Source organism: Oryctolagus cuniculus, chromosome 5 (genome assembly GCF_051225735.1).
Source record: "Oryctolagus cuniculus isolate XC-2025 breed Fujian yellow rabbit chromosome 5, ASM5122573v1, whole genome shotgun sequence".
In the NCBI taxonomy this organism is placed as follows: domain Eukaryota; kingdom Metazoa; phylum Chordata; class Mammalia; order Lagomorpha; family Leporidae; genus Oryctolagus; species Oryctolagus cuniculus.
Genome location: NC_142871.1, coordinates 89,141,600 through 89,153,785, shown reverse-complemented (window position 1 = coordinate 89,153,785; position 12,186 = coordinate 89,141,600). Strand labels below are relative to the sequence as shown.

Genomic DNA, 12,186 nt, shown 5'->3' with positions numbered 1-12,186 from the left:
GAAACACCGCTTTTACAAAAATGAAAACAATGACAACTTGTATACAGAAAATCCTATGTTTAATGTTCTACTTTATCATTTCAAAGCCATAATTACTTCACATGAAATCTATTAATCAGAAGCATTTCTAAATATGTAATACCTAAATCAATGCTAGATACATAAATCCTGTAGTATCCCTAAAGATACTAATTTAAAGTAATTTTTCTGGGGCCAGCTCCATGGCTCATTTGATTAATCTTCTGCCTGCAATGCCGGCATCCCATATGGGTGCGGGGTCCTAGTCCTGGTTGCTCCTCTTCCAGTTCAGCTCTCTGCTGTGGCCCAGGAAGGCAGTGGAGGATGGCCCAAGTGCCTGGGCCCCTGCACCTGCATGGGAGACCAGGAAGAAGCACCTAGCTCCTGGCTTCAGATGGACGTAGCGCTGGCCGTAGCAGCCATTTGGGGAGTGAATGAATGGAAGAAAAACTTTTCTCTCTGTCTCTCTGTCTACAACTCTACCTGTCATATTAAAAAATAATAGTAATTTTTTGGAAATCTATATTTGGGGCTTTTTAAGATTATCGTGTTGCAGTACAAATTCTTATATGATCACAATAATTCATGATCATTGAAATAACAATTCAGTTAAAAAATAAAGGTTACTGCTACTTTCAGTCTCAAATAATTCTGTTTGAAGGGTGAAGATTTAAACTCCTGACATAACCTCTCACCCTTACACCGCGAAGATATTAAATGTATCCCATTCTTAATCATTCATGCTCTTCATAACTGGTGTTTTATTAGTCTAAAAGATTTCTATTCCTTGGGCCCCTGCACCCACGTGGGAAACCTGGAAGAAGCTCCTGGCTTCTGGCTTCGGATCTGGGCAGCTCCAGCCAATGTGGCCAATTAGGGAGTGAACCAGTGCATGGAAGACCTCTCTCTCTCTCTCTCTCTCTCTGCCTGTCCTTCTCTCTCTGTGTAACTCTTTCAAATATATAAATAAATCTTTTTTAAAAACTGCTATATTTCATACATAGTCATGAACTCATAAAACCTTTATTTTATTTTTTGCCATTTGGACTGGATATAATGGCACAATCTTCCTTGGAGTAACTTGTTATTACTGAAAGAACTGTGGACTCAATATTATCTGAAATTTGATATCAATTATTTGTCTCTTAGCCTTGCAAGTCTAACTATTCTAAGCCTCAGGTTACTCATACAAGATATTATAGGATTACTTAAATAATATTTAAATAATTATTTCAAAGCTGTTTTCAATTCCTATTAGACCTTCAAATTCTCCATCAAGATGGAGCTTTGGTAAATTTAAAACACCTGCTATTAAAAAAAAAACCTCTCTGGCCCATTCCAGCCATTGGTTCTGTGGCCGCTTCCGCGGAGAGTCCACTTGAGGGCGCTGTGGCGACAGTTTAGCACCGGGAGGAAAGGAGCGCACCGGGGGCGGAGACCCAAGGCCGTCGACGTCGACGTGAGCGCGACGCGGTGCACGCTGGGAGCTGTCACTAGGCCCTTCGGCCCCGGCCTCCGTGTCGCCGCCTCGGTTGCCAGGAGAGCGGCGCCGGCGGGGAGCGGCCGAGCCCACGGCAGGTAACAGCGTCCCCGCCCCCAGCGCGGTCGCGAGGCTGGCCGCCGGCCCCGTACAGCCTCCGCCGCCGGCTTGCTCCGGAGCCGCGGGGACGCTCCGCGGGGCTGGCTGCTGTGGCGTCGGGGGTGTTGCCGCCCCGGCCCGTCTGGAGCCTCTGTGCCCGCCAGCGGCTCTGCGGTTTCCCCGGAGTTGGGACCTGAGTGGGGACGGGAGGGCCGGGGCCTGGCGGGGGCGCGAGGGCGGCCCAGGCTGGGTCGTCGGAGGCGGGGCCGGGCGGCTGGCGGTGGCGGTGGCGGGTCCCGAGCCTCCCGCGCTGGGGCCGAGCCGGGCACAGGGCTGGGGCAGCGCTCGCACCTGTGTGGCCAGGGCGCGTGGACTGAGCTCTTTGTTGGAAGAATCTGGGCGTCGGGCTCTCATTCATCTGGTGGGTTCTTTTATGATTGAGACACGGTTGCCGGCTGTGGTCAGTGTTCCCATGGACAGGTTAGAGAGGAGTGCCGAAATAAATTAGGCGGAAGTCAGGGTAGCCACAAGGAAGTTGTTAACAATTATCACCTTTGATTCCCAGGCTTTTGAAGTTGTAACATAACAGTAGTTACTTGTCCAGGCTCCTCTTCCTTCTCCCCTACCCTGAAGGAGCAGAAATGGCACACAACTGTAGTTTTTTAAAGCTAGGCAAATCGTATTTTGATTATTCTTATAGTACCTTAGAGTTCCGTGGAGTTTGAGAAATCTAAAGATTGGAAAAGACCTGAGCGATACTATAGTTATAACAATCACAAATTTCCACACTTAAAAAACATGTAAGAAACTGCCTAATAAGCCCTGAACAGTAGAGCCAAAGTCTTTCAGTTTCGATATTTAGGAAGAGATACATTCTTGCATTTTTTTTTGGTAGATATCATATGACCTGTGAACAACATGTTAGCTAAGTGACTCAACTGACAACACAGTGATTTAGTTCAGCTGACAAGGTTGAGCAAATTAAAACCACAGGTAATCCAAATGCTTTATTTCAGTAATTACTTTGAGCCACCACTCTCAACGCACTCATTCCCTGTATCGGTCAACACTAGGAAGTCTGCAGGTGAACTTGATTTTTTTAGGGGGTCCAAGTGGACAAAGAATGTATGATAACTAATTTAATATACAAAGGAGAAAATGTAGCACCATATCCAAACTGTTAGGTTAAATGTAAATGTTGTCAATCAAGCTTTGAACCTGTGTGCCTGGATAGTGAGAGGAGTTCAGTAAAGTGGCAGAAATATCTCTAGTCGGGAAATGAAGAGATTACATTCAAGCCTCCTGCTGCTGCTGACCAGGTGTCAACACTTTAAGCCTCAGTTTTGACCTCTGTTGAAGGGAATTCGAAAATACCAGGGTTTTCCCTGAACATTATACTAAAGTCATTTAAGAGGCTTACCACCCTGAAAGTGTCCCCTGGCAAATAATTTGAGAACACACTGAGTTAAATCAGGCTTACTTTTTGATTTCTTCATAAAAATCAAGCATTAATGGCTATTAATGCTTCAAAATCTTTTACCACTATGCTTCTATGTACTAATTCTTTACATGGGAAGGTTATTATTGCATTTCCTAAACTTAAGAAGCAGGTCAGAGAACCCATTTTTCCATAGCCAACCTGTTAGCATCTCTTAAATAGAATCACTTGGAATACCAATTTGAAAATTGGCTGTACTTTAGTTGAGTCCTCGTTAGGCTGTAAGATCTTTACATGAAGCTTTTTTTTTTTTTTTCTTTTTTGCTGCGTGATTAAGCTTTCTGGAACTCAAAGATCTGGTATAACAGAAGTATATTTTCCTTAGTGAAATATTAAGTATGCACATAGATCTCTGTAAGTCTTAATGGTTTAATGTTTTTATTTATGGCAGAATAGAATCTTCCTTTTTCTGGTTTCTTGATGCTTTTCTTTTGGGTTTGGTTTGATTTTATGATGATTATTGATTTCATTCAAAATGGCATTTTAAAGTTTCAGCCAGTAAAAGACTTGTTGATTAATGGCATTAGTTTTGCTAAGAGGATTTTCCCTTCTTGTCATGAATCCTTGAAACTATGAAATGTAACAGGAGCCCCCTGAAATGTACTGAATATTTAGGAACTACAGAACTGTAAGAACTTGGATCTTCAAAGAGAGCTCAAAGTTAAAACATAAATTCTGAGACATTATTTCTAAATTGTTTACAAATAGGATTAAATTGTTGAATGCAATCTTAAATTCCTTTGCTAAATTCTTGTAGGCTTCACTAGCATACAACCAATGTGGATATCCTATCTTTGTTACTTTGTTAGGGGTGAGTGCTGTTAATGTATAATTTTATTTCTGGGGAGAGATGGAAACACATCATTTAATTCTAATAAATAAGACTTAATTCAGATAAGTTCTCTCCTTGAAGTAAAACTAGTAAGTGGAATTATTAAGCTTGTATTTTTGTCTAATAGCTTATAATTTTCACTGAGAATTTAAATACTTTTGCTCCCCTAGTCTTTCAATTATGATTTCCCTTTTCTACTTCTTGTATTTAACTCCTCAACCTATTTAAGCCTAAAACCTCTATGAGATTTCTTTAGGTGGGTCAGAGATACGATATCATATTTATTAAGGAAAAATTTACATACAATAATGTGTTTCCATTTTATGGTACATTTCAGTGAATTTTAACAGACTACCACCACAGTGAAGATTTGGGCCGTCCACTGTGCAGGCATGTAATATGCTTCTACTCTCTTAGAATTCTCTCCCTGTCTCTACATATATAAATTATATCTATCATTCAAGTCCTCCCTTATATGCCACCTTGTCTGTGAGTCCTTTATTACCTCATTTTGAATTAATTTCCTTTGACAGTTCTGAGACTATCCTTCTCTGTCCTTCATGATGGCTAAACAAATGGCATGCACATAGAAGGAATTTATATTTACTTATTTATTTGAATTTTATTTATTTAATGGATTAATATAGGGTTTTCCAAACTTGCGTCATTCTTTGATCTTCATCAAGATTTAGGTTGTATCTGCATGCTTCCTGTATACTTATTTTATTACTATTTATGCCAAAAATGTTAGAATCATTCTTAAAGGAAGCTTGAAATAACCATCAATCAAAAACAAGTAGCAGTGCCATAAACTGAAGGTAGACAGGTAGATAAAAATAATGAAAGCAAAACAGTGTTATTAATTCTTAGCTACAAACTGATGCCTGAACCCTGAGATTTGGTTCTCCTTGTTTAAAGGGAGATTAGCCAAAATTCTGTTGGTTTTACTACCTTAACAGCAAACTACGACTTAGTTCTTCATACAGTCAGAGGAATGGAAACTGTCACTTAGCCCTATCCAGAGATCTCATAAAATCATTATCTCTAGTTGATAACCCAAATTTTGGAAGATACTGAATTAATCTGGACTTTAAAATGTCTTAGACTTCTATCTGTACAAGAATTTGGAAATAAAGTCTTCATTATAAATTAGAAAGTATACTAAACTTTTGAAATTGAAAGACAAAAACCTAATTTGTCTCATTATTGAATGAGACAAAAGTGTTTTTTCAAAAATGTTCTTAGTGGTACTTTTATAATTGAAACACTACCTTCTTATTGTTATTAGAATACATTCGGGCCAGAGCCCTGGCTCACTAGGCTAATCCTCCGCCTTGCGGCGCCGGCACACCAGGTTCTAGTCCCAGTCGGAGCGCCGGATTCTGTCCCGGTAGCCTCTCTTCCAGGCCAGCTCTCTGTGGCCCGGGAGTGCAGTGGAGGATGGCCCAAGTCCTTGGGCCCTGCACCCTATGGGAGACCAGGATAAGTACCTGGCGCCTGCCGTGGCAGCCATTGGAGGGTGAACCAACAGCAAAAGGAAGACCTTTCTCTCTGTCTCTCTCTCAAACTATCCACTCTGCCTGTCAAAAAAAAAAAAAAAAAATACATTAAGATAAAGCTTTGAATCCAAAGAAAAAAACCTGAAACACTGAGAGCCTTTTATGTGACAAACCAATGACTACATGTTGATTTGATAGCCGAAAAAAATGTTAAGAGAATGTTTATCTGGCAAAGGTTCCTGTAACAGTAGATGAGATAATAAAATAATCTCATATCTCTTTTACTTCTTTTTCTTATTAGTTGAGTTTAATACAGTTATATTTTCATCCTGCCAAAGACAGTTCCAGCCTCTTTTTCTTCTGAGATAATGACAAAATCTGTTCTCCTGGGAATGAACTTTATATGTACAAGCAGGAAAACTAAATTTCCTGCTTTTGTTTTGTAAAATGCATCTTTGTTTCAAGTTGCTATGATTGTTAACAGACTTTTATCTGCATAATGAGTCTAAAGTTTGCTATTGTGTTGATAAACAAAAAGCTCAGGTACATAATTAGATGTTAACTGTTTTATTATTTAACCTGAGTAATGATAAGTTTATCAATACACACATAATGTGCTATTCAGCTAGAGTTCAGATTGCTTGTTCATCTAAAGTTCTGGGATGGAATTGAAGTAAGAAAGGATCTGTTTTGATTGCCTAGTCTTTTTCATAAGACAGCCTTCACCCATACAGCCAGTTTCTTGTGTCTCTACTGGCAAATAAAGAGCAATACAGAAACAATGCAATGAAACTGTGATCATTTAGAACTGAGAGCAGACACTAATCAGAACAACTAGATCAGCTCAGTAATCTTAGTTCTTCGAATGAAATGGGTAAATAGCCCCACATTTTTTGATTGTTTTGGATTGTGCTAACATTTTATGAAAAAGTACTATAAAATATCAGGTACCTGAAATCCTTAGAATGTTATTTTGAAAGAAACTTCCAGATAGCTAGGATATCTTATATACCACAAATGCTGTCTGAGAGGCTGACATGGAACACACCACACGCTAGGTTAAAAGCAAAGCATTATTGTCAGAAAGGATCCCACAGGCTGCCTCTCCAAATGCAAGAGAGAGCAGCAGCCACAAGTTGAAACTGGAGGTCTAGTTATAGTTTAGTCAATGAGGAAATGCAGGAGGGAGCAGAGCGGGAAAGCTCCCTATGAGTGGAGTTGACATTTGTGGTTGGAGACAATTGTTGGGCCACGTGGGCACCCTCTGGTTGGGGGAAGCTAAGTTTTGGTTTCTCAGAATCGAAATTTACCTTGGCAACATGGCACCTGAGACAGTATGGTGATGGTGTTGCCGATACTGTCCCAGATGACTGACTGTCCTTTTTGCTTGTCTGGAGCCTGATGCAACTAGCCTAGTGGCTTTTCCATACCACACTTAGTCTCATTTTACAATGTATCTGAATTTTAATTTTCAGTGGAGAAAAGTTTTTCTGAGGAAAAGAGTAGGATAATTGTTTTGGTGTGTGGAAAGAAAGATGTATTTTGAATAACTACCATAGTAAGTACAGGTGTTACCACCACTTATTCACCTTTGAGCCTGAATGAGGAATTTCAACAACATAATTAGTTTTATGGCATCTGACATTTTATTGACTATCTTCAAATCATAGTGCTCTACTGTAAGTTACATAAAATCATCAAATCTGAATGTTAGTTTTATGTAACCTGATAAGTATTGTTTACATTTTGTTCTGTAAATTATAGAGACTGAGGTTAAAGAAAAAGGTTATTTGAGAATAAACTTTCAGTCACTGCTTTATGACAAATTATCTTGAAATGTAATTATTTAAAACAATGGCGTGTTTCTGTGAGAAGAGATATGGGAGTTGTTTGGCTATATAGTTCTGGCTTGAATTACTTGTGAGGTTGCAGTCTGAAGTCTGCTAGGCAGCAGTCATCTGAATGGTTGACTTGTGGTTATAGAACCCACTTCCAACATAGGTCATTCACATGACTCACCAGTTGTTTGGGGCTGTTGGAAGGAAGTTTCAGTTCCTCCCTAAATGGGCCTCTCCACCTAGCTGCTTAAGTGTGCTTAGGATGCAGAAGCTGGCATTCCCCAGAATGAGTGATCTAAGCCCAAGTACCTGGGCCATCCTCCACTGCACTCCCTGGCCACAGCAGAGAGCTGGCCTGGAAGAGGGGCTACCGGGACAGAATCCGGCGCCCCGACTGGGACTAGAACCCGGTGTGCCGGCACCACAAGGCAGAGGATTAGCCTACTGAGCCATGGCGCCGACCGAAATGGTCTTCAGTAAGGGTACCAAGACCACGCAATCAGAAAAGGGCAGATTCTTCAATAGGTTTGGAAAACTGGATATCCACATGCAAAATAATGAAATCAGGCCTTACCTTATATTGTGTGTAAAAATTAACTCAAGTGGATTAATAACCAAAATGTTAAACCGAAAACTATAAAATACCTAGAAAAAAAAGCTTCATGACATTGAGTTTGACAGTAATTTCTTGGATATAACAGTCAAAGCACAGGCAATGAAAGCAAATATTTATATACATATATATAAAATACTGTCTCAAACTTTTTTTGCATCAAAGGATGCAGTCAACATAATGAAAAGGCACCATATGAAATGGGAGAAAATACAATATTTGCTAAAAATGTATATTTGCTAAGAATGTATAAAGAACTATACCCCAACAACAGAATAACTCCAAATGAAAAAATGGTCTGAGGCCTTGATGAGCCATTTCTCCAGAGATGATATATGAATGTCCAACAAACTTGAAAGAATGCTCAAGATCGCTAATCATTAGAGAAATGCAAATCAAGGCCATTGTGAGATCCCACTTCATGCCCATTAGGATGCCTACTATCAAACGACAACAAAATAGCAAGTGTTTTCAAGGATCTGGAGAAATGAGAACCCTGTGCACTGTTGGTAGGAATGCTAAAGGGTGTACTCCTTACAAAAAAGTAATGATGGTTCCTCAAAAAAATTAAAATTATCCTATGAGCTAGAGATATCTTGGATATTTGTATCTAAAATAGTAGAAGGCAGGATCTCAAAAAGATAACTGCACACTTAATAGTCATAGCCTATTCATGGTAATTAAGAGATTGAAGCAATCTGTGTATTGATGGAAGAATGGATCAGCATACATAGAATTAAATATTACTCAACCTTAAAAAGAAGGAAACTATGACACATGATACAACATAGTGAATTTTGAGGACATTATTCTAATATTACCAGTAATAACAAAAAAGATGAATGCCATATGATTTCACTTACATGAGATATCTAAAGTAGTCAAATTCAAAGAAATAGAAGGAATGATTGTTGTCAGGAATTGGGAGAAGGGACAATGGGGAATTGTTTAATGGGTAAGAGTTTCAGTTTTACAAAGTGAAAAACTTTTGGAGGTTGGTTGCACGACATTGTGAATAGATTGAATACTACTGAACCATTTACTCAGTGAATCGGATTATAAATTTTATGTTTACAACTAAGAAAATGACTTTAAACTATCGGAAACATGAAGCATAGGTGCATTTTTAAATTTTTAACTGTAATATAACATGTTTCTAGAGACTGAAGAAGGTACCTATTAAAAAATAAAGTCACTGAGTAACAAGGTATCATCATGTAGAGGCATCATATTTTAATTTTTTTTACCTTTTCATTTTTGCTTTTTTTTAGTATAATTTAATAAACATCTTCTATGTGAAAACAAAGAGCGGAGGCCATTTCCAGGAAAGGAATAGCATATGTAAGGGTACTGAAGTGGGCGGGAGGAAGTCTGAATAATGGGTAGTTGCCTAGATTTTGCATAGCTGAGACAGAAATGTAAATGAAAAAATTGAATAGGTCCAGCTCATAAAAAAAAGGGTTTAATCATATAAATAAGAAAATGGATTTCATTTGTAAATAATTGAATGTCACAATTACAGCATAGATAAGAGCGCTTATTATGTGCTAAGTAAACACTGTGCTAAAGTGCTTTTCATGTATTGTATACACTCGTCTGAGCTTCTAGCAAGAAATAATATGCTTAGATTTTATTGTGTCATATTGTTTAGAAAAGGTGATGACAGTGGAAATACAAGTCTACTGCGATAGTCCAGGTATAAAACTTTCAGGAGCCGTAGAGAAAAGACATTCTGAAAGATCCATACATTTGTGTGCTATCTAAATTATTCCCAAAGTAAATCTTCTCAGTTACACAAGACTGATAGTAATGATGTTCTTGACAGTAATGAAGTGAAAAATGCAAATTCAGAGAATAATAATAGTGCTTGACAGATTATATTTCTTATATGGAGCTTTAAAGAAACTTTGGAAAACCAAGGGACTATGAAACAAGTAGAAAGTTGAGGTATATCATGGCTTATCAATGTTTTGGAGAGTGACCATTATTTATAAATGGACTCTGAATAAAGATTGCTCAACAATCAAGCAAAACATTATTGTGGTTATAACTTTATTAGGTACTTCAGAATCTATCAGAAGATCTATTTCTCTCTTGAAGAGTAACACCTCAGCAAGCTTTGTTTGCTCTGTCATGATGGGTGTTAATACTGTTCTGTTTTCATTCCCTCTCATGATTTAAATTTAAGGTAAACATTAAAGAGCTGGAGAAACAGAGGCAGGTCTGCTATAGGTAATAGCCTGTTTTTCAGTGTAAAGTACCTTGATAGTCTTAAAATTCATTCTGGTTTCTTTGTCCATCTACAGAGTTAACCTTGTGCAAGGTGCTTTGAGTTAACTAATGTGCATAGTTTATGTCCAGTGGGAATCTTTTCGTTTTAAATCTCTTTATTAATCAGTTAAATAATAATAAAAATTAATCGGTTAAATAATTAGCACCTTCCTTGAAGTTTGTTTACAAATATTCCACTGAATTTGAAGACACCCGGAAGTACAGACAAATAGCTGGTATACACAATACAGTATTTCAGTGTTCATTTATGGGAAAAACCAGTCTTCGTTTTTAAATTCAATAGTATAGGGGCCTGCACTGTGGCTCAGCAGGTTAACGCCCTGGCCTGAAGCACCTGCATCCCATTTAGTCACCCAGTTCAAGACCCAGCTGCTCCACTTCCTACCCAGCTCTCTGCAATAGCCTGGGAAAGCAATAGAAGATGGCCCAAGTCCTTGGACCCCTGCACCCGCGTGGGAAACCCAGAAGAGGCTCCTGGCTCCTGGATTCAGATCAGCCCAGCTCTGGCAGTTGGGGCCAATTGGGGAGTGTACCAGCAGATGGAAGAACTCTCTCTCTTTCTCTGCCTCTCCTCTCTGTGTAACTGACTTTCAAATAAATAAATAAATCTTTAAGAAGATAAAAAAACACATTGAATAGTATCCTACTTATTTTAAAACTGAGAATGTTAAGATCTAATTTTTTAAAATATTGGCTAAATTTTATGCTTTAAAATGATGTGACTTACTATAACAGATGTAATTTTACTATAAAGATTATTATGGATTTCATTTTATTTCTAGTAATGTATTTTAGAATATTTTTTTAAAACTTCAAGCAAATAATTACAAAGGAACATCAAGATTTCATGGAAAATGAAATTAGGGCCGGTGCCACGGCTCACTAGGCTAATCCTCCGCCTTGCGGCGCCGGCACACCGGGTTCTAGTCCTGGTCCGGGCGCCGGATTCTGTCCCCGTTGCCCCTCTTCCAGGCCAGCTCTCTGATGTGGCCAAGGAGTGCAGTGGAGGATGGCCCGAGTACTTGGGCCCTGCACCCCATGGGAGACCAGGAGAAGCACCTGGCTCCTGGCTTCGGATCAGCGCGGTGCGCCGGCCGCAGCGCGGCGGCCACTGGAGGGTGAACCAACAGCAAAGGAAGACCTTTCTCTGTCTCTCTCTTTCACTGTCCACTCTGCCTGTCAAAAAAAAAAAAAAAAAAAAAAAAAAAAAATCCGCATGGAGGGAAGGCCTACACTTCCAGGAATGGAGAGGCCTACTTCTGGGGAAGAAAGTCCTTGTCAAGGTCCCTGCTGGTGCCTAAAGGTCAACCAATGAGGATCAGACCTTCCTCAACCTTTAACCCCCATGCCCCGAATCTATAAAAGGAGCTCTCCCAATCTCTGACGTGCAACTTCCCCAGCCCCCGCTCTGTTGCTCTGTTGGGACCGGGGAACCTCGCCCAGGAGCGGAACCCCAATAAAAGAATGTGAATTAAAAAAAAGTAAGTAAGTTTATTTTGGTGTAAAAAGTTTTTAAATGTGTGCATACCGGATGTCTTCATGACATTCATGGAAATGCATGTAATGAACAATTATGCATGTAATTCAAAACTTTTTGCAATAAAGTGTTTATCTTCTACTTCCATTTTTCCATGAACATTTTGAAGTAACCTTGATAATTTGTTACTGGCAATTGAAGAATAATACTATCTACAAATAAGCATATTTATTTTGAGAAAGATATTTTCTGAAAGATTATTTTTAACCTAAAAACCTTTTATTTAAGGTATACAAACTTCATGCATTTCAAACATATAATTTTAGGAACATAGTGATACTTCCCACCTTACCCTCCCTGGCGCCCGCACTCCCACCCTTCTTCCTCCTCACTCTTCTATTCCCATTCTTATTGTTTACAAAGATCTATTTTCAGTTAACTTTATACACAGAAAATTAATCCTACACTAAGTAAAAAGTTCAACAAACAGTATGAAAAACAAATCAAAAACTGTCCCTCAACAGTAAAGACAAGGGCTGT

At 39.0% G+C, this 12,186-nt stretch overlaps 1 protein-coding gene across 10 annotated transcripts in view; it reads left to right on the top strand.

The window, feature by feature from the left end:
• Positions 1–1,459: 1,459 nt before the first annotated feature.
• DOP1A (DOP1 leucine zipper like protein A) overlaps positions 1,460–12,186 on the top strand; it is a 110,613-nt gene continuing 99,886 nt past the window's right edge. For all 10 annotated transcript variants that reach the window (XR_016233898.1, XR_016233899.1, XM_070073831.2 and 7 more), the window contains exon 1: positions 1,460–1,596. The gene's annotated coding sequence lies outside the window, so the exon portion shown is untranslated. The remainder of the gene's footprint in view (positions 1,597–12,186) is intronic.